General features: G+C 37.5%; 1 pseudogene across 1 annotated transcript in view; it reads right to left on the reverse strand.

The window, feature by feature from the left end:
- Positions 1 to 4,294: 4,294 nt before the first annotated feature.
- Positions 4,295 to 22,924, reverse strand: part of LOC308648832 (serine palmitoyltransferase 1-like) — a 42,389-nt pseudogene continuing 23,759 nt past the window's right edge. The window contains exons 6-12 of the transcript in view: positions 22,324 to 22,456; positions 15,585 to 15,715; positions 12,116 to 12,205; positions 7,725 to 7,832; positions 6,232 to 6,327; positions 5,844 to 5,940; positions 4,295 to 4,353 (exon numbers count right to left, since the gene is read on the reverse strand). The product of the transcript in view is annotated as a serine palmitoyltransferase 1-like (transcript). The remainder of the gene's footprint in view (positions 4,354 to 5,843; positions 5,941 to 6,231; positions 6,328 to 7,724; positions 7,833 to 12,115; positions 12,206 to 15,584; positions 15,716 to 22,323; positions 22,457 to 22,924) is intronic.

The following is a 22,924-nucleotide window of genomic DNA, read 5'->3' on the forward strand; positions in this document are numbered from 1 at the left end:
TCCCATGCCCTGGGCTAGGTTTGAGCTCAGGGCAATCAACAAAGCAGTTACAGCCTCTTGGCATGCTCACAAGCTAGGGAGAAAGCTAGATGCCAATCACTGTCTTTCACAAGGGATGAGGAACCTATAAGTTTCTGAAACAAAGGCAAACCAGCACAGGCTGCTGAATTCTCCCCAACTCTATCTCAGAGATGACAAGAGTGAGTCAAGTGGAGAAATTAAAAAGAAAACAAAAGACAATGTAATGAAACAAGAGTGATAAAACGAAAGAAATTAATGAAAAAAAAATAACTACAATAAAAATATAGAGAGCCCCAAAATAACTTGCTATAGGGAAGACTGTGGAAAGATCATTCTGAAAATGGACAAGAGGGAAACACAAAATAAAAAGGGGAAATAACAGAGACACAGGAGAGATAATCACAGACTATCCCAAACAAAAAGAGGTCCCAGGCCTAGATATCCTTTAAGGATGGGGGCTACCCGACTCTAAAGAAACAAACCGCGGAGCCTTTTCTTCTCTGTGGCTCCATGAAGCTCTTGTTGAGCAAGAGTGACAAAGCTTCTACACAGGGAATAAGAGGAGGATGCCTGCTCTTTCTGCACAGACCAGACCAATCCAATAAAAGAAGATGTATAAGAATTGGGAAAGACAGAAAACCATTATTGCAGATAACGGGACTTCTGTGTACATCATTACAACACAATGAAACAAACTACAGGACACAATATCAATTTTAAAAATCATATTCTTACATATCAGCAATAGCCAAGTAGCAAATATAAAGCACAACATCATTCACAATAGCAACAAAATCTACAGATAGTCTAGACATTTTCTTTCTTTTTTTAATACTTTTTTTTAGTTATAGTTGGACACAGTACCTTTATTTTATTTACTTATTTTTATGTGGTGCTGAGGATCAAACCCAGGGCCTCACACATGCTATTTGAGTGCTCCACCACTGAGCAACAACCCCAGCCCCCTAGATATTTTCTTTAAAGGTCTCATAAAGATACAAGGGCCTTTCTGGAGGAAAATATTTAAATTCCATTAAAGAACACAAAGGAAGAGTTAAATGAATAGATGATGTTCATGGGTGACAATTCCCTCCATAGTACTGAAAAAAATTAATACAATTCCAATCAAAATGCTAGTAATAATTTTGGAGAAAACTGTATTCCAAAACTAAGACAGTAATAAAAGCAAATATAGTAACAAAAACAGAATTGAGCAAATAAACCAATAAATGGAAGAGACGGATCAAAAGCAGACCTATGTACAAATGGGAAATGTCTATGATGGTGGCTGCCCTATAAATCACTAGAAAAAAGGATGTGTCATCTGGATGTTTCTGAAGCTGTCCTTACTCATCTTCTCTTGACTCCAGTTTCTTCCTGTGGCCACTGTCCAGTTTCTGTTGCTTTTTATAGAAAACTGATAAAAATTGTCATCTACTTTGTGTTCAATCCCATTCTTCCCAGTTTCTGAGGAGCCTCCTGCTACCAGGCATCCCACCCCTCCTGAAGTGCTCACTGTCACAGTAAACTCCATATTATGAAATCAAAGACTCATCAACGTTTGGGGACCTGCCAGGACTGTCAGAAGCAGCACGCTGCATGGTGACCTACAAACCACCTTCTTCAGTTGGCCTCTTCTGCTCTGCCTTTTCCTGACTCGATCTCCTTGGCTGTTTTTTTGACTTCTTCACACTGAAATGTCTTGAACAGTATCTCTATGCTAATGGCTTGAAGCTCAGGACTCATTCTCAAACTTGTGTATCCAAATGCCATTCTCTACTGGAAGTCTGATGAGCATGCTAAGCTTAATAATACATTCAACACTGAATTTCCCCACCAAATATTTCTTCCAGTTCTATGCATTCACTTATCAGCTACTCCATTTTATTGCTCAGTCCAAAAACCTTAAGATCAACCTCGAATCTTCTTTCTCACTCACCCTGCATTTGAACTTCTGGCAGACAGAGTGGATTCCTCTTCAAATATATCCAGAACTCAAACACTTTTAACTGCTACTATGGAGGTGAAACTCAACACCACCTTCTGCCTGCATCAATCTCTTAACTAGTCTCCTTGCTTCTGTTCTTATTACAGTACAATATATTATTTCACACTACACAAGAGTAATTATGTCATGACTTAAATCTAGTTGTGCCGTACCACTCTTTCATGCATTGCTGTCGTGCCTGAGCCATGGCCAACAAGGTCATCACCTGGCCCTCACCTTCCATGGCTTTCCCTACTTCTCCCCTCTTGTCACACTGGCCTCAGACTTCTGTTTCATCTGTTGTCCCTTCTATCTCTCTTTCAGCATGTGTTTAGTATGAGGTACTTGGGAGAGTCTCCAAGTGTTGCTACTGAGTAGGTGAGTAGATGTAAGACCTGGAGTCCCGAAGTGTGGCAGAGAGAAACAAAATTTTGATTTGTCCACAGACGGGGGTCATGAAACAATTTAAAACTTCAGGTAAGGAAGAAGGCAAAAACCCTAAGACGAAAAAAAAAAAAAAACCCTAAGACGGTAATGAAAGAAAAGAGGGCCAGCAACGAAGTCCTAAAGAGCAGGGTTTTGAAGAAAGCCTTTAAAGGAGACAAAGATAATACAATTCAAAGCTGTAGAAGGAAACCCACAAATGTGGTGTGGCAGAATCTCAAGAAGGAAAGAGTGGTCACCTGTGTGAAAACCATGGCAACATAAGACAAGCCTGGTGGGTGTTGTATCACAGTAACGGCCAGTGGGGACCGGACCTCCACAGGACTGGTTAAGAGTAAAAGCCAGGTCTCAGCAGTAGGTTTCTAGTAGAAGTGAGAAATGAGAATGTAGAGAAAGCACACACAAATCTTGAGAAGATTAGCTACAAAGAGAAACCAAGAAATGGGGTAGATATGCTAGAGGGAAATGTGGAGCCATGAGTACAGGGAGTTTAAGGATAAGAGGGTCGAGAGGACTTGAATGTTACTGAAATAACTCAGCAGAGGGGAGGGACTGATGATAAGGCAGAGTGGACAACCAGTGGTGCTCAGTCCTTAAGAAAGATAAAGGGCCTGCAATGACTTGTATATAGTAGAGCAGGGGCTGGAAAATGGGGAAGACTAAGTCACAGCAATGTGGTTAGGTTGCCCACAAAAAGGAATTTCAGAGAGAATAAAAGGCAGGACAGAGCTGGGGGAGATGGAGGCCTGGACTCTGGAAAGGAACACAGTGAAGGACATCTGAGGTGTGCATGATGAATGTGCAGGTCTCCCAGCATCCTGCAGTGTGCTGGCATATTAATATTTCAGGAACCAATGTAACTGGAATCAACAAGTAATATCCCTCCAGCATGAATCATGCAAGACTAACTTCTGCTACTATCACAGACACACCTAGAATTCTAATTGTCTCTGCCCTACTTTATCTGGAACAGCTGCAATCTACTCCTTTACCTACTCCCCTTTTCTTTCAGCAGTCCCTGGTTTCCATATGGTGCAACAGAGAAAGATTTCCACAACTGAAGAGGCACTATGCCATAGGAGGCAACAAGGAAACCCTCAGGCAGTGTGAGATCATTTCCTATGAGACCAGAAATCAGCGTGAAGATGTCACCAACCTTAATTTTTTTCTCAAGAGGAATCTTAAAGAACTGTTCCTCTGCAATTTTTACTTTTTATAAAAAGAAAACAAACACATGTAACACTCACTGCAATTTCATTTCTTTTTCATGTCTTAATTTAAAATAAAACTTAGTTTATTAAAAAGTAACATGGGCAGGAGGAACTAGGTGCCATTCAGTGACATAACACTTCACACTCTTTATCTGTGCAGATTAAGAGCAATATGGGCTGGGGATGTGGCTCCAGCGGTAGCGCACTCGCCTGGCATGCGTGCAGCCCGGGTTCGATCCTCAGCACCACATACCAACAAAGATATTGTGTCCGCCGAGAACTAAAAAATAAATATTAAAAATTCTCTCTCTCTCTCACTCTCTCTCCTCTCTTACTCTCTTAAAAAAAAAAAAGATTAAGAGCAATATTACAGTGTTTACCTTGGTGATTTCTTGTGGGAAGATGCTGGACTGTTATTTTTATCTTCTGTGTTGCTATAATATGTTGTTTATAAAAACAAAGGCATGATTCTTTAAAACAATGACAGAAGAGTTGCCCCAGTTTTATACCTATAATAAACAGTTGAGTGAGCTGTTTTTGGTTTCTCGGCTGCAATGTGGTCAAATTTTAAACTTTTCATTTGTTGTTTAAGTATGGTACAGATAATTATGTTGGTTGAAAATTATATCACTTACCCTTGTAAAGCTTTATGAATTTGCTGGCACTTTTTCTTCAACACTGCAAAAATACCTAAATGAAAAAAAAAAAAAAACATTTGGTAGTATAACCTAAAAAAAATATATATATTTTTTTTTAAAGAGAGAGGTGAGAGACAGAGAGAGAACGAGAGAGAGAGAGAGAGAGAGAGAGAGAGAGAGAGAGAGAGCATTTTTTTAATATTTATTTTTAGTTTTTTTGGCGGACACATCATCTTTGTATGTGGTGCTGAGGATCGAACCCTGGCCACACACATGCCAGGCCAGCGCGCTACCGCTTGAGCCACATCCCCAGCCCAACCTTAAAATATTTTTAAAGGCCCAGTTCAAGTGCATCAATTTAAAATGCTGCAGGTATTTTTAATTAGTATCACTGAGCCAGTATTAGCACTCCTCTGAGAGCTTGAACTTTGTCTTTGGCACCTATTACCTGGCCTCTTCTCACTCGGACACTCCACTTTCAGCAAAATCTGGAATGACGATTTCTGAGTAAAACAACTACTCTTGTTATTCCAAGATTCTACAGATAACACGGCAAAAAATAAAAGTGTACAAATCTACTACTTATTTCTTTATTCTAAATTAATTTGGTTAAAAAAAAGTCAACTATAACATTTAAAAAAAAATTTTTTTTAATTCAAGGAAAATTCAAAAACAAAAGTATCTGACCAGGAAGCAGAGGAGTCAGGCCACCTCATAAGTAAGCTTCTGAATGTATGCACAAATTTGACTCATATCTTCTCATTCTCTGAATTAATGTCAACACTGAAGATTCAGGCATGCCAGGTATCAGGCATGCTTCTCCTTTTGTTTTAGTTTTGGTAAGGTGGTACTACTACAGCCAAAGACCACATTTTAAATTCTCTGTTGACTTTTATTCTGCTAAGTAAGCTATTGGTAAACCAGGCTTGGCCTCAGTACTAGCTGATGATTCAAAGGCTGAAAGAAAAAACTAAAATAGTTATAAATTCAGAAATACCAAAGAGCAGCACATTCTGGTTAATTTCTTAAAAAACTATAAACCAAACAGTGACTGGAAAATTTACATGAATGACAACGTCTAGGCCAGCACTAATGTAACCCCCCTCCTCTGGGCATCTTCTCTAGCTACAGCAGCCAGCCATGCTTTGGCTCCATCTCCAAGCCTAGGACAGAAGCTCTGATCCATGCCTTTGAGGCAGGGACAACTTCTTCACTGTCATTCTTCCTATAATTGCCAGATACAGAATGAGAACCCCTCATTCAAAATGCTTGGAACATTTCAGATTTCAAGAGTTTTTTGAATTTTGTAATATTTACATAAAACTTACTGATTGAGATTCCCTAATTTGAAAACCTGAAATGTGCATGTCTATCCTCAAAAAATACTGAATTCTGGATTTCAGATTTTCAGACTAGCGATGTTCAACCTGAAATGTAATTCGGAGCCTAAATTTTATTTTGGTAAATAATTTCCTTTAGCTAATTCCTCCAAAAACCAAGCCAGTAACATAGTTAAAATAACCTGAGTTTAAAAGATTGTACCTGGATTCTCTTCCATGATGTTGAGGGCTTCAATGGCAGCAGCAGCCAACAAAGGAGGTAATGAAGCCGAAAAGCAGTATCCCTGACCGGAGAGTCGCTAAGAAGAAATAAGTCAGAAGTATCACACATACTTCTTTGGGTAAATATTTGGATCATGACACTATCTACTGAACAGTGTCTCCACATGTGGTGAAGGGGTAAGATTCAGCCACGAGTAATCCATACAAAGACTTGTTAAAAGGGAGATAATTCCTAAAGGTATTGAGAGTCTCTTAAAAAATTGGCTTTTAAATAAAAACTGGTAAATTGAGAGTAAAATTCTGTATTATTCTGAGGTGACAATGAAGCAACCAGTGTCAGATTTTGCTTGTTTTTAAGAAAGGCTTACCTGATGGTCAATCACAAACGACCTGCCACAGCAGAAACCTCCAATGGAAGCAAGTGAATTCTCCATGTTGGCACTGATAAGATCAATATCATCAATCTGAGAAAATCAGGAGAAAGTGATAGTTATTCCTCCATGGAGATAAAACTTCAGTGTTAATTATGTCTGTAAATATATGAACTCAAACAAGCTACCTACATGAAAATAAAAGAGTAAAAAAAGATACAAAAAAATTTATTAAATCTATTGCTATAAGAATCACAGTTTTATGGTCTTCTCTGAAGTGTCTCATTTTACACTTTTCTGCTATTTCATCATGCATTCACACTTAGCTCAAAGCGGAAAAGTAAATTAAAAGATGAAATCTGAAGCTGTTTAATGTTAAAAATATAGTTTACAAAATAAGCTTTTTCCACTGCTAAAACAGTGGGCTAACTGGCTTTTACCCCAGAAAAAACTAAATCTACCTTTTTTTTTTTTTTTTTTTGAGAAATTACTCCAAAACTCCAAATATCATGGCAATAGAATTTCTGACCAAAGCAGACCAACTGGGCAGTGATAAACCTAACTAGCTACCCTGTGGGCCTCTAAGTTCCTACATCTTCTGATCTTGTACTTTTGCTCTCTCTTCTTTTGCTCCATCCCCTAGCATCAAGTTCCATTTTGGGTATATAGCAGGAGTTCAATTAAGTTCTTCCTTTTTTAAAAATTTATTTTATGTGGTACTTGGAATTGAACCCAGGGGCACTCTACTGCTGAGTTGCATTCCTGGTCCTTGAGTTAAGGTCTTTTGTTAGGTTGTTGAAGGTGGTCTTGAACTGGAGACTCTTGCCTCAGTCCCCTGAGCAGCTGGAATTATAGGTATGTACATGGCATCTTCAGTAATTACATCTTGAGGACTCTGATAATGAATTTGATAGTTAGTTCACATCTGGTGTGTTTTTAAGTGATTCACAGATGCAACAAAGATCTACATTCCTGCTAAACTTCTGTAATCTTGCTCTTAATAAAAAAAGATTGTTAACCTTTTATTATGAAAAGTTTCAAGCATATACAAAAATAGAATAGAATGAAGAATGCCCATCACCCAGATATAATCATTACCCACTCAAGAACACGGTTTTGTCTATGGCCCCATATTACCTGCCCTCCTCACTTCTTTGCAACAAATCCAGACAAATCCTTTTACTACTATCATAAACTTTTAAAAGGACTTCTAAGGCAATTTTTAATGATTTTAGTAAATGCATTGCAAGCTTTAACTGATTCTAGAAAGAGACATGAAAAGTCAAGATCACACACTCCCACTTCCAGAAGGAAGCTGGGGTCCCCTGGCCAGAATGACCAAACCCACTGTGGGCTCAGTGAGAAGACAGAGACCATAGTTTCATCCCTCTACAGGGATGAGAAGCACTGTCTTATATCTATGAAAACCCAGCACAATAGAGCCATATGTTTCCTATAGGAGGGGAATTTCCCCCAAATGGAGAACTTACACTGATTCCATAGTGCTCAGTGACTCCTCGGCCATGCTCCCCAAGGACTCCAAATGAAAGACTTTCTTCCAAAAAGATTCTTGCTTTGTATTTATATTTTAATTTAACCTAGGTGTTAAATAAAATCCAACTTTAAAATACTAATGATTAGCAGCAAATAGAGTATATTTCAATGAAAAAAAATTAAACCTGAAAATGTAAGCACAGTTGACTCAATATTTGTGAATCCTATATTTGCAAATTCACCTGTTAAAATTTACTTGGAATCTTCAAACCAACAACTCTCTTTACATATACAGTGTCAGAAGACAGGCATGTGTAGTGTTGTGGTGAAGAATTCAAGTTATTTGACACTTGTGTTCTTAGCTAAAGTTGAATAAGTCATTGTTTCAGCTCAGATACTTTTAACAAGTACCCTTTTCATGGACATTACTTATTGCCACACTTTTCTTGTTTTGGTGATTCTCTTGGTGATTCTGATATTTAAAATGGCTCCCAGTTGTAGGGTTGAAGTGCAAGAAGACTATGAAGTACCCTGAGAAAACCTGTGTCAGAGAAGCTTCTTTCAGGCATGAATTTTAGGGGCTGTTGGCTATAGGTTCAGGAAGAATGAGTAAACAATATGTATTATGTATTAAACATGGTGGCTTTACACAGAAACGCACTTAAAACAAGGTGTTTTAAGTGTGACAAAAATGTTGTGACTAGAGGCTCACAGAAACCTAATCTTAACCCTTATTTGCCTCAGTAGCATAGCTCAGCATTCCCATGTCAGCGTTTGTAGCAATACTTGGTAGAACATAACTATGGTGAATGAGAATTGAGTGTACTTTAGACCTCTAAAATGATCCAATTTAACTCAATAAAAAAGACAGCACAATACGAAATTTTTAAAAAGTAAATGTTAAAATAGTTATATGTACAGGCATGTAATCTATCAAAATTTTTAAAAAGTAAATGTTAAAATATTTATATGTACAGGCATGTAATCCATCTGTTATACACTGGTCTGACTGTACATACAAACTCCTGGGGATATGTAGATATTCCTCCATGGGTGGCTTTAATTTGGAATCTTGTTTTCATTAATATGGTTCATTAGTCAAAATGTTTTTCTCTTTATTTTCAGGCTTAGGTGGGTATTAATCTGTACCTTTTCTAATTATTTCACTGGTTTAAAAGAACACAATCTAATAATCCATTAGAAGCTGATATATGCATGTTTGTCTACAGATATTTTTTCTCTAATGTATAATTAATTTACCCATAAAATTTGAATATAATCAGTTTCATGACTGGATTAAATATAGCAATCAGCTACTACATTTTTATGTACATAACGTGAACAGTAGTTCTAAAGTCTTCCTCTGACTTATGTATCTGTTCTTGGGTCAGAATCACACTTCTAATTTTAAGTTTAATTAGATTAAATTAATTTTTCTGCTGAAGCTACAGAAATAATACATAAAATATATAAGCTGTTTTGGTGCCCCATATGACAAGTTTTTGATGATTTGTTTTTCATTGTTGAAATTTTACTGGCTATTCTTGCTAACCAATGTTAAACACGGAGGGGGAGTTGAAGGGGCTGGATGTCCATCAACAATGAATAAACTAATTTGGGGAGAATTACATCTTCTCAACACTGCTCTTTCCCATTCTTTAATATGAGATATTTTATAGTTTCTAAAAATCATATTTTAGAAAACATTTAATAATATCACAGTGCTAGCACAGAAAAAGAGCAATCAGCTAAACTTACTAACAGGAAACTCAGGATCAAACATTAGTTGCATCATGTAATCTTTACATGATCAATACTTACACATACTTGGTCTGTTCTCATATTTTTGTTTCACTGTATATTTCTTCATCAGCAATACCTTATGATCATACCCATGTAACATACAGTTTTAGAACCTTTTGGCCCATCACCTCCCCCACATCATCCTATCAGTCTTTGATACTCTCAAGAAATAGGGAGAAGAAAAATACATTTCTTGTGCTCTACAACACAGAAGTGAGCACCACATACAAAACAAAAAGATGTTGTGTCCGCCGAGAACTAAAAAATAAATATTAAAAATAAAATTCATTCTCTCTCTCTCTCTCTCTCTCTCTCTCTCTCTCTCCCTCTCTCTCCCTCTCTCCCTCTCTCCTCTCTCCTCTCTCCTCTCTCTTTAAAAAAAAAAACACAACTTATTTTAAAGCTACAAAAGTTGAGACAGTGTGGTACTGGTATAAGAATCGACATATAGATGAATGTAATAAAATTCAGAGTCTAGAAATAAACTTATGAATCTTTGATCAATTGATTTTTCACAATAATGCCAAAACCATTTCATGGGAAACAACTAGTCTTCAACGAACAATGCAAATAACTAGATAACCATATACAAACAAAGGAATAAAGTTGGATCACTACAGCATAGTATATAAAAAATTAACTCAAAATAAACCAAGGCCTAAAACTATGAGTGAAAACTATAAATTCTTCAAAGGAAAAAAGGAGTACACCTTCATGGCTTTTGATTAGACAAAAGATTTTTAGATATGACACGAAACAGCTAACTTGTACCACATCAAAATTAAAAATTTTGTGCATCAAAAGACAATATCAAAAAGTAAAGCAAAACTTCATATAATGGGAGAAGATATTTGTAAATAATATATATGATAAGGGCTAGTACCCAGAACATAAAAAAGAGCTCTTATAATTTAATAACAAAAAGACAACCCAAACAAAAAATGGGCAAAGCATTTGAACAGATATTTCTCCAAAGAAGATAAACAAAAATGGCCCATAAGTACCTGACAACAGGCTCAACACATTAGTCTTTTGGAAAATGCAAATCAAAACCACATGAGGTACTATTTCATACTACGATGGCTAAGAAAAGAAACAAATCAACCTAGAAAATAAGTGGTGGTAAGAATGTGGAGAATCAGAACACTGCTGATGGGAATGTAAAATGGTGCAGTCACTGTGGAGAACAGTGTGACAGTTCCTCAGGAAATCAAACAGTTTATCCTAAGATCCTGCTGATGGCAGCCCTACTCATAATAGACAAAAGATAGGAAAAAACCCACGGTCATTAAAAGATGAACAGATACAATGTGGTATATATTCACACAATGAAAGATTAGCATTAAAAAGGAATCAAGTATATGACACATAGCAGTAAAATGTATGTGAACTTTGAAAACATAGTAGTGAATGAAGTCAGCCATATTTAAAAGGTCTCATGTTATATAATGCCATTTATAGAAAGAATTCTGACTAGGTAAATCCATAGAGACAGAAAGCAGATTGGTGGTTGCTAGGAGTTAGGGAGAGAAGAATATAGACTGCTTAATAGGTATGGATTGTTTTGAAACTTGATGGAGTTGATGGTTGTACAACATGGTGAGTATACTAAATGCCATTAACCTGCAGACTTAATTTTTTTTTTTGGTGGTGTTGGGGGAGGGGTCAAACCCAGGGCCTAATGCATGTCGGGCAAGAAATCTATCACTGAGCCGCATTCCTAGCCTGACCTGTATACTTTAAAATGCCAGTTTTATGTTATGTGAATTTTACTTTGATATGGAAAATCTCAATGATCATGGTTTCTAAAAACAGTACACTGCTTTCAAGGTTATAAAGTTGAATTTTATAACATACATATTATTTAATTTGCATGAAATTCAATAAAGATCAAACTAATTTAAAGAAATGAAAAGCATACCAATGGTTGCATGGGACTAGAAACAGACACTGACTACAAAGAAGCATGAGAGAACTTTCTGGAATGATGGAAATGTTCTGTACCTTGGCTGTGGTGGTGGTGATGATGAGGTATATAAATCTATTAAAATTATCAAACTGTATACTAAGAGTTGGTGCATTTCACACACATCAATTGTGCCTCAATAACATGTTTTAAAAAAGAACTTTTTAAAAAAATTGTTGCTGTGGTGTTATGGATTGAACCTGGTGCCTTGTGCATGCTAGACAAGTGCTCTATACCACTAGGTTATATCCCCAGCCCTTTTAAAATTTTATTTTGTGACTGGGCCTAAGTTTCCTGGGCTGGCCTGGAACTTGTGATTCTCCTGCCTCAGTCACATGAATAGCTGGGATTACAGGTGTGCAATGCTGCAACCAGCAATAAAGTTGCTTTATAAAAAGTTTTGATTACTTTTTAAAGCCCAATGTTAGCATGTAAGTAATCTGCCTCCCTTGAATGATCAAAATATCTTTGATACCTAGTGTGCAAAGCACTGTAGATGTCACACACTCAATGTGGTCATGAGCAAAAGGCACATCTGCCAAACTATCCAATACTAAAATAATACTAAATAATGAATAAATGAATAAATACTAAAAAGTGAATAAACACGTTGCTTACCAATTCTGGAAGAGGACAAATAGTTCCAGTATTCATATACAATCCTTCTACTACAATGAAACGTCGAGTTACACGAGCCTTGCGAGGATTCTTAAAAAAAGAACCAGATATCTTAAATTTCAGTAATTCCAAGTCAAAAAATCTGTTACATACTCCCTACAAAGTTCACCTCACAAGATTTATTCATCAAAGAAAAATGGTCTAAATGAATTTAAAGCTCAATGTTTGAGATCCTGTTTTTTTTTTCCCCCCCTCAGACATGTTTTTCATTCACAGCACTGACTAGGGGACCTCACACATACTTACAGCACTTGAACTGTGTTAAAGCACAAAGGAAACCCTCCAACTCCAGAGAGACTGGGATGGGACCCAAGGAAACTCTGGAGAAATTTTATATCACGATGAAGCACTGATTCCTGGGCTACATGGGTAAAAATTACTGATCAAATAATATGGCTAGGATTTGTGCATTTCCATGTCTTTAATTTTTGCCTAAAAGAAAAAGAACCATAATGAAGATGATGATGATGAACAGCATCATCATCAAGCAGGGAGAGGTACAGATGGTACAAGAATGGCAGGATGCTGGTAACAATGTTGGGAAAAGGAATGGGAGAAACTGCAGCTCCCAAGAGCAATGCAACTGTTTCCTTTTGTGTGCATGGCAATTTTTACACAATCAAAAGTTATAACAAAAATCACAAACTCTGATCTCCCTGACATACCAAAGTATAGCAAAACCCTTGTCCTTCCTCACTCTCCCACTGACCTGTCACTGGGTCAAGTAAAACTCAACTATGACCTTGGTCTAATGATGTCGAAGGTTGGGTGGTGATGGAGAGCCTATTCAAATAATATGGATCTCCCAACACCCTGCTCACAGTAGGTCACTATAAATTCTTCACATGGTAAGAATCTGTAGATGCTTCAGGTGTGTCTGAATGAAAAAATACTGGTGGCCACAGATAAGAGTTAGAACTCACTTCCTACTCAAAAGGTTTCTTGCCTCTAGACATTTGCTCCATTGGACAGTTAGAAACTCAAGTATCAGCAATGCTTTAAGGGGGCAGTTTAGGCAGTTGAGGTCCAGCAAATTATACATCACTAAGGTTGTTCAATCTTGTCATTCAGTCAACTCAAAACAGAATGCTTCTCAGATAGCAATATGGATCTATCAGGAGTCAATGATGAAAAGAGGTCACCTTTATTTCACCATGGTGGCAGGCATTCTGCCTTAAAAAAAAAAAAAAAAAAAGTTCTATTTTACCTTTTTTTTTTTTTTTTTTTTTGGCTGGACTAGGAATTAAACACAGGGTCTTGTACACGATAGGTAAGTTTTATTATACTGAGCCATACCTCCAGCCCAAGTATTTTCTTAGGATTTTAAAATATTCATGTAAGAGTCATAAGAAATGAAAAAATATATTTAAAAAAAAGAAAAAAAAGAATTTAAAAATTAGCTATTTACATCACTCAATGATAATTTTTGTCTCTTTGTATATGTCTACTACTTTGTTCAAAGTTAGAATTATATTGCAATAATTTCAGAAACTGAAATTAAAATTAAAAAAAAACTGAAATTAAAAATATGTTATGACCATTTCTAGATTATTTAGTATTATTTAAAATATGATTTTAATGGAGATATTCTACTTTGTGGGAATAACACAAATAATCTAACTATTCTAATGTTGGATTTAAGTAGTTTCCCTCATTTTGCTTTTTGTTTGGGGAAAAAAAAAAACCCACCAACCTTTAACACCATTTCTGATTATTTTCTAAATGTGACACCCCACATATGGGTCAAAGGGGAATCTAAAGGGATATCTAAGTGGAATATATTTGCCCACTTACCTTCTAGGAGGTAGGTGCCAATTTAAACTCTTCCCACTGTTATAGAGCATCCTTTGTTTCAGTACACCTATGTGGGCACCGCTTAAAAAAATGTGCCATAATTTGAAAAACTAAATCCTTTAGGCTATTTCCTTAATCATACTGCAGTAAGGGTTATTTTTCACTTGCACAGTATGTGTAAGTAATCCTTCTATGAAATTTTATTTTTCATTATTCATGAAAACTTCCATGGATTAGAAATCTTATAAAACACATGGAATATGAATATGACATCTTCCAAATCTGTACAATATTAGCTAAATAAAATAATCTACAATACACTGAATTCTTGGTCATACTTTCCAAGGCAGTATTTTTCAATCTGGTGGCCAGCATGTTATTACTAAATAAGAATAATAGAGATCTTTTTTACAATCTATAGAAAGAAATTCAATGAAATGGATTCAAGTTTAGAAATTGTAGAAATTTCTCTGTAGCTTTTTTGTTTGTTTTGCAGTACTAGAGACTGAACCAAGAGACACTTTACCACTGAGTTACACCCACTGCCCTTTAAAAAAAAAAAAAAAAAGTCTATTTTTTGAGACAGAATCTCACTAAACTAGTGAGGCTGGCCTTGAACTTATGATTCTTCTGCCTCTGCCTCCTGAGTGTCTGGGATTATAGGTGTGCGCCATTGGGCCCAGCTTCCCTGTAGATTTTTCTAAACTGATCCTAAACAAAGATGACAGAATCCTAAATAAATAAAGCAAATATTTGGGAAAATGGAAATTAACACAAAATTGAGGAATGTGATGTGCATTTTCATCTGTTATTCTAGTTATGAATGAGTCAAGTCACATCTGCAAAGTCCTCTTGAAACAGTTGAGATAAAGGATACAACATTCAGGCTCCCAGAACAGTCCACCTATCACTATGTCCTGCTACAGAGCCACAGACCAGAACTACTCTTTCCATTCTTGTCATCATAGGAAAAATAAATTATAATCCTAATAGTGATGCTTTGAACGTACTTCCTCTGTGCCATTCTCTAATTAGAAACCAAGGGGGCAAATACAAACCACCACCACCAGGGGCTATTCATGTTCCTGGGACAAAGGACTGAAAACAGGGCTGCAGGTTGTAGGCAGTCCAATTACAGGGCAGTCCTTTCCCACAGGCAGCAGCTGCTTAGCGCTCCAGGGAAAGGATGGGGTGGGGAGAAAGGGTCTTACTTGGTTCATAAATAAATTAAAATCTGCTGCCATTCTTTCCTCCATGTAATTGGTACGTGATTTCTTCTGATATAATAAGCCTATTTTGAATCCACTAGATGCATGCCCTAATGAGTTTTGGTGGTACTATACAGAGCTGAGAGTGTGTATCTCCCCCACTCACTAAGTGCAAACTGTCCCTCAACCCCCTTAATTTTGCTGTATATAATTATGGCATTGACAAGGCAATTACAATCAGTCTTGGCTCTCCAACACGAAATATATTTAATAAGCAGGAACACGCTTACTTAATATCCAAATGTGATCCGCAGGCAAGTTTTCAATGACAAATTACCATTTCATATATAATTTAGCTGGTTAGAAAGTACAAAAGAACTGTATAATTTTCTTCAAAAGAATCATACCTTTTGATCTTCGATCTCTTGTTCTTTTAGTAGTCGCTCCAGGTCAGCTACATCATTATGCTTAAATAACTTAAATGTCACTACGTGATGCTTGTAATCCTTTCTGAATAGCAAAGCAGGCAGCACTATCTCTGCAAAGGAGAGAGGTTCACCAAATTGGGGTTAAAGGGCCTTGTCAACATTCTCAGGAAAGGAATGCTTGCTTTTGTGAGTTAACCAATCTCCAATTGTTAACTGGAACACAGCAAATAAAACATGTTTGAGCATTCATAGGTCACTGTTTGCTCTTCACTCTGCAAGTCCTTGTCACACAATTATCACATTTAATCTATTCTAAGCAGTGCATACTTGCCAAATTCTAACCTCTCTGAGATCAGGATGCACATATCAAATGACTCACATGCTTGCTCTTTCTAAGAAATACACAACATATTGGTGCAACTCACTATCAGTGTCATCTCTGATGTGACTGGTATTCTGCTATATTTTCTCATGGGAAGCAACAGTGGTAGCCCAGCTGGACAGAAGGGTTCTGAACAATAACCACTTAACTATAACCAAACGTTATAGGAAAAAACTATAGCTCCAACCTCACTCAAACCAGCAGAGACTGAGAAGGGAACCTCGACTTGACCCTTGAGGGGCTATAACAAAGTATCCCACACCCTCCCGGGGGCCATCAGAAAAGGCTAAGAAGTGAGCTGGGACTTTCATTGCTAGCTGGCGACAAGAGGACCCTGTCCTCCCCACTGGGGTGTTGGCAGAGACCACATGGGGTACATAAAATTCCATCCCAGTATTGGGGCACCCTCCTGGTTTTTGCTTGGTGGTGCCAGACGTCATTTAGGGAAAAATCAGTACTGTCTTCATCACCCAGCAGCAATGAAGAAACTTCCACCTCAGATGTTAATGGAGGCCAAGTAGGAACCTGGGATGGGACACCCTAGCAGCAGTAACAAGGAGGCAGTCCCCCACTCCTTCCCTTGTTAGAATAGTGTCAGAGAAAGCTGACTGAAAGAGTTGGTTTAAAGAAGGTATACACTATAGTACATAATATGACATGCTCAGGTTCCAATTAAATATTACTTATACCAAGAATCAGAAGAACTTACACAGAATGAAGGAAAACAAATGTCAATACTGAGGTGAAAGAGAAAACAAGATCATCTGACAATTATCTCAGAATATCCAACACAAAAATGTTTCAATGAGCAATTATTAACATGCCTGCAAAAAGTGAAATAATAGGAAGCCTCAGTAAAGAAAGAGAAGTTATAAAGAAGAATCCTGAGAAAATATTAGTACTGAAAAACAAAACAAGACTTTATTGAACGGATAGGAAAGAATCAGAGAATGGAAAGATGTACGAATAGAAATGATTCACGGTGCACAACAGAAAGAAAATAGGCTAGGAAGAAATGAGCAGAGATTCAGGGATCTGTGGGAGTATAATAAATGATGGAATATTTGTGTCACTAGAGTTGTAGAGGGAAAAGGGAAAAAGGGTGGGACTAATAAAAAGGTTCTCAAAGAAATAATGGCTCAAAACTTCCCAAATTGGACAAATGGCTTAAACCTATAGACTAAAGAAGCTGAGCAAAGCCCGGAACAGTAAACCCAAACAAATAGATGCCCAAACACACCATAGTCCAATTCCTGAAAACAAATGATCAAGAAAAATATCTGAAAGCAGCCAGAGAAAACAGACTTGGTAGAGTGCACAAATCTCAGTCTGATTTCTTTTCAGTGCTTATAAACCTGCAATGACCTCAATATTTTAGTTAATTTAAAAACATGAATATGAAATAAATAAGTGAACACAGACAACAGATTGAAGGAACAGACTTAAGTTCCTGAATAAACTTTGTGCTGAAATTTTCTGTGTGTGAAACATCATCACCATTCACTGAAAGGAAATGAAGCACTGTGCCTGATGGATTTGTCAAGACCAATTTATCAAACAACATTTTTACCTTTAGCATCCCTGCATTCAACTGAATTTCAGGCAAAAGTATTATATTTAAAATTATGCAGAATTGGAGGCCGAACAACATGGCAAGATCCTCTGAGTAAGATCTTCCAGCAATTGTCTCCCCAGATTCTGAATTTACCAGTTATTCATAAACTAAACTATTACCACCAAGAACTACGGAAGCCAGGTAAGCGAGAGACTACAGGGCTTGCTTTTAGTGTAACAAAATGAAAAGACACTGAAGAAAGCAGGAAGGAAGGAGTTACTAGAGAATCACCCCTTCCCTAACTCCAAGCAGAGAGAAACTTCCTGCATGGGGGAGAGACAGGGAATTAAGTTTAGGCCTTAGACTTGAAACACAGATACCAGGCCCACCATGATGAAACCTGGTACCAGAAAGAGTCCCATTACCCTTACCACCAGGGAAAACCTCTGAACTGAACCTATGGACCTGCATTAGCCAGGCTGCACAGAGACTGCCTCTGCCACCCCTCCTCCACGTTGGGGTGGCAGGCTTAGAGCAAGACTCTGCCCTTTGAGGAATAGGGCATGAAAGCTGGCATAGGAATGTTTTGAAGTGGGAGTGCCAGGCCTGCCATGTTAAGACTCAATGCTGGGTAGAAACCAAAGACCTCATTCACAAGCCAGAGCTCGAAGATGAGTGACTGAGACACACCTCTGCCTCAGGTGGAGACCCATGTGCCAGTGGGATAGGCCAAAGTTTTGGCCTGCATCACTGCCAGGACTGAAGTGGGCCTGAGGCACATTCCCCATGCTCCCGGACTGCATATGTCCCTGAAGCTGTGAGACTTTGGTGTGATCCAGTTCAAGTGTTAGCCTTGGTATCTGAAGAACTGTCTTTACCACTCCTTCCTCAATCTTGGGTAGTACAGCTACTGCTGGGCCAGTGCTCACAGATGGCACTCCAGATTTGCCTAAGCACCAGGTAGAAAAGGACATGCTGATTGGTGATATAGACTTGTGCAAATGAAAAGACACACTGAAGTCTTGGTATGTCCTTTAGACTGTGCAGGTCCTTATGGCTCAAGAAACTAGAAAAACACACATGTGAAGAACACACATACACACACACACACACACACACACACACACACACACAATCAATCAATTAAACACATAGGTGGCTCTTTGAAAAGATAGACAAACCCTTAGCTAAAAAAAGGATAAGACTCTGGGCTGGGGATGTGGCTCAAGCAGTAGCGCGCTCGTCTGGCATGCGTGCGGCCTGGGTTCGATCCTCAGCACCACATACAAAGAAAGATGTTGTGTCCACCGAAAACTAAAAATAAATAAATAAATAAAAAAGGATAAGACTCAAAAATCACAGACAAAACAACCAAAGAGATGAAAGATCTTTACAAGGAAAACTATAAAACAGTGGTGAATGAAATTAAAGAGGATACCAGAAAGTAGAAAGACATCCTATTTTCAAGGACTGAAAAAAAAATCAGTATTATTTAGATATGCAATCTAAAATCATCTACAGATTCATTGCAATCCCTAAAAAACAAAGACATTCTTCAAAGACAAGAAAAAAATATTTATATGGAACCACAAAAATCCCCAAATGGAAAAAGCCATCTTGAGCAAAAGAACAAAGCAGGAAGAACCATACTATTTAACTTCAAAATGTAATATAAACCTACAGTAACTAAAATAGCATTGTATCTGGTGTATAAGCAGATATATTAGACTAGTGGAACACAACGGAGAGGCTGTAAGTAAACAACCCGTTTCTAGGGTCAAATGATTTTGGGCAAACACGCGCCAGAGAAAAGATAGTCTTTTCAATGAATGGTGCTAGGAAAAAGTGCATATCCACATGCAGAAGAATAAAGTGAAACTCCATCTCTCACCAGTTACAAAAACCAACTTATAATGGATTAAGGATTTAAAGACCAGAAACTGTGAAACTATTAGAACAAAACAGGGAATATGCTTTAGGATATCTGAATGGTTAAACAAGTTTTTAGAAAAGGCCTCAAAAGCACAGAAAACATACGCAATAGTCAAACAGGATCACATCAAACTAGAAGCTTCTGTACAGCAAAGGAAAACAAGAAAAGTAAAGCGACAACCTACAGAATGGGAGAAAATACATGTGTTTCCTCAAAAACCTAAAAACAGCTGGGCATGGCAGTACATGCCTGTAATCCCAGCAGCTCAGGAGGCTGAAGGATCCTGAGTTCAAATCCAGCTTCAGCAACCACAAGGTGCTAAGCAACTCAGCAAGACCCTGTCTCTCAATAAAATACAAAATAAGGCTGGGGATATGGCTCAGTGGCTGAGTGCCCTGAGTTCAATTCCCACCCCCCCCCCACCGCCACCCCCCTCCAATAACTAAAAACATACCTGATCCAGCAAATCCCACTCCTGGTTATTTAACCAAGGGAAATGAAATCAGTCTGTTGAAGAGACACCTGCACTCCCATGTCTACTACAGCATAATTTACAATAGCTAAGAGATAGAAACAACCTAAATATCCATCAGCTGATAAATGGATTTTTAAAATGTGGTACAGTTGGGTATGGTGGCACATGCTTGTGATTCTACCTTCTTGGTAGGCCGAGGCAGGAAGATCGAAAGTATAATATAAGTGTGGGTAACTATCTGAAAATAAAAATTAAAAAGGGCTTGTGTGCAGTTCAGTAGCAAAGTACTTGCCTAGTATGGGTTTGACCCTTAGTACTATAAAAGGAAAGAAAAAGAAAGAAAAGAAATGTGTCACATAGAAAATGAAGTACTATTCAGCCATAAAAAAATGAAATCCTGTCATTTGTGGCAATCTGGATGGAAATGAAGATAACTACGTTAAATGAACCAGGCAGAGAAAGACAAATACTATATGATTTCACTCTTATGTGGAATCTAAAAACATCGGGAATGGGAAATTCAGAGTAGAATGGCAACTGTAAGATGACAGAAAGAACAGCAGGGAGGGAGAGAAGGGGAAAGTTTGGTCAATGGATACTAAGTTACAGTTAGATAGGAGCAAGAAGTTCTGGTGTGATTATAGACAGTAATTATGCACAGTATATTTCAAAACAATAGCTAGAAGAAAGCACATTAAGTCTTTACCATAAAGAAACCATAAGAGCTTGAGGGGATAGAAGTTTAAATTGATTTAGATAGTACATAATGTATACACGTACTGAGATATCACACTACCCAATCAATATGGACAATTTATATTTTTATGAATCAGTCAAAAATAGATCATGTAGAAGAAAATAAACTGTCTAATGATTCCCGGGAAGCAAAAAAGACACTAGGTATAGTGCATGGAAGGATATGTAGCTTAGGTTTCCCACCAGCTAAAACTCAAAACATAGTATTTATTGAATCTGATAAAGGTAGCTACAAGTTCACTTCTTCTGGACTTAAACTCAAAAACGAATTAATAGTGGGTCCTTGAATAAGTGGTAAATAGATGATGACATTGCAGTTATCTCTAACTCTGCTTTTATGGAAAACAAAGAAACACTGTTTAAATCAATGGCTTTCAAGTTAGTGGTGAGTCTTTCACAGTATTTAATTTTAATTAAAATGCCCAACTAAGCCTTCCTCAGTGCTCCAGATTACTGAAGGGTTCTGGTGAGGATTGGGTCACATATACCTTGAAAATCCCTAGGGAGACTCAGCTCTGTAGCGGGTGCAGTGGAAGGTTCTGCCACTGCACAAGCAGCACCTCCAGTGGTGAGTGGCAGGTAACAGGACAGTGCAGGGTCCAGGCAGGCCAGGCTCCAGCATTCAAGTACTCGGACCCCTCTTTTTTTTGTTCATTGATTTACTGAACTAATATTTAAATGAATACTATTAAATGATAAATGTGATCCTAAGCAATGGGCTTTCAGCAAGAAACAGAAGAAAATAATCAAAGATATAAAATTATTAACTGTTATAAGAACTAGAAAAGAAGAGTGGAGAGAGAATGTCTCTTCATGCTTGAGGGGAATGAAGGACAGGCAGTGGGAATGTCAGTGCATTGATTCATAAGGATATCAAATTCTTTCTGGCAGGGGTTTTGACCTGCTCTGAGAAGTTGAGCAAGGCTTCCCAGCAGAGCAGATATTATAAATATAATGAGCAGGAAATAAATTGATGACAAGAGGAGGGAACAGTATTCCAGGCATGGGGACTGCATGTACAAAGAACTTGAGGGGAGAGGAAACCAGTGTGTAAGGCTAATGAGGAGGCTACAGCTCAAATATCTGGGGAGAAATGGTTAAAAGGAGAAAAAAAAAAAAAAAAAGCCTGAAAAGGTAGTTCACATCTTCTCCTTGCCAGCCTTTGCATTTCTAGTGACAGCAGTATCATGCATCCAGGATCTGCTGTGGGCAGTAAGGACATTTTCAATTTATGGCTCCTGTGTCCTTAAATAAACTCTAAAGCGAGATTAGCAGAGATCTGAGTTTGGGATGGATGGGTGATGAGAAGTGACTGCCAGGCAGAATGAGCAGTGTGAGACCATGACATGGACTCAGGAGGCACCACAAGGCCACAGAACTGAACAGGGAGGGCAGGTGGTATGCCTCATCTAAATGTAAATAAATAAAATCTCAATAGCAGATGACAACTGAAACCTTCAAGCATCCTTGAGTAAATGTCTCATACCCTTTGTATATTTCTTTACAAATAAAAAGAAAACTTCCTATTACAGTATGTAGAAAACTTCCAATGGAAGAATTCTCTGAGATGGTCAACATTTCAAATTCTGACTGGAAGTACAAGTAAAGCTGACTTACACAAATACAATGTCTCCTCTCTTAGAGTAAGCAGGAATCGCACTGGCTATGGTGGAAAATCCATATGAATATATAATGGCTTCTTCAGTCTTCATAAATTTTGCCAGGCGCTCTTCCAAATCCAAATGAACATCTATTTCAACAAAAAAGTTGAATAAGTTAAAACTGTCTTATAATGATTGATTCTTCCTTTACACTAAAAAATAAAGAAAGGAACATAATAGCTTAATTATTAACACTTTCACCTTATGGATAAAATCTATTTTTTAAATAATAAACTATAAAAGATATATTAAAATAATTCTAGGCTAGAAGCACTTCTGAAAAACACGAAATTAACATCAACTACCTTCCTATCTATAAATGTGTGACAGAGGCAATTTTGCTTTTATTTCACTCTACTGTAGGAATTCCAGATCCACTGACTATCTACTTTAACTTCCTGGAGCAAAAACACTGAGGCCACGTTAATATACCGTCTTTTTGCGTTTTAGAGAAAGGACCTGTAAACTCTGCAGGAGATGGTAACATGTATTAGCAATTCAGTGACGATGTCTTTCACAATCTGTGTTAGTATTCTTTGTGGCATCTGCCATCTCTT

The sequence above is a fragment of the Spermophilus citellus genome (genome assembly GCF_964194105.1).
Source record: "Spermophilus citellus genome assembly, chromosome: 5".
Lineage (NCBI taxonomy): Eukaryota > Metazoa > Chordata > Mammalia > Rodentia > Sciuridae > Spermophilus > Spermophilus citellus.